This window comes from Octopus bimaculoides, chromosome 18 (assembly GCF_001194135.2).
Source record: "Octopus bimaculoides isolate UCB-OBI-ISO-001 chromosome 18, ASM119413v2, whole genome shotgun sequence".
Lineage (NCBI taxonomy): Eukaryota > Metazoa > Mollusca > Cephalopoda > Octopoda > Octopodidae > Octopus > Octopus bimaculoides.
Window position 1 is genome coordinate 49,849,685 of NC_068998.1, and position 305 is coordinate 49,849,989.

General features: G+C 43.3%; 1 long non-coding RNA gene across 1 annotated transcript in view; it reads right to left on the reverse strand.

Annotated features, from left to right (window-relative positions):
* The window catches only part of LOC128249903 (uncharacterized), a 3,798-nt gene that overhangs the window by 2,545 nt on the left and 948 nt on the right, over window positions 1-305 (reverse strand). The gene's annotated exons all lie outside the window — the stretch shown is intronic.

Genomic DNA, 305 nt, shown 5'->3' on the forward strand with positions numbered 1-305 from the left:
ATATATGTGTGTGTGTGTGTGTGTGTGTGTGTGTGTGTATATACAGTTTCAAAGAAACACAAAAAACAAAAACAAAAAACTCAGGACGTGATACGGATAGTGTTATTGGACGCTCGGGAAAGGAAAGAGAGAGCGAGTATGACGTTTCGGGTGGACCCTTCGTCAGAAAGACGGAAAGTTCAAAGAATGGAAAAACGGAGGAAGAGAAAAATGGCACCGATGCCCACGAGGTTACATTGTGGAAGGACCGGAAGAAGAGGTGGTGGAGGAAAAGTTCTTTGTAAGACAGAAGAGTGAAAATGGGA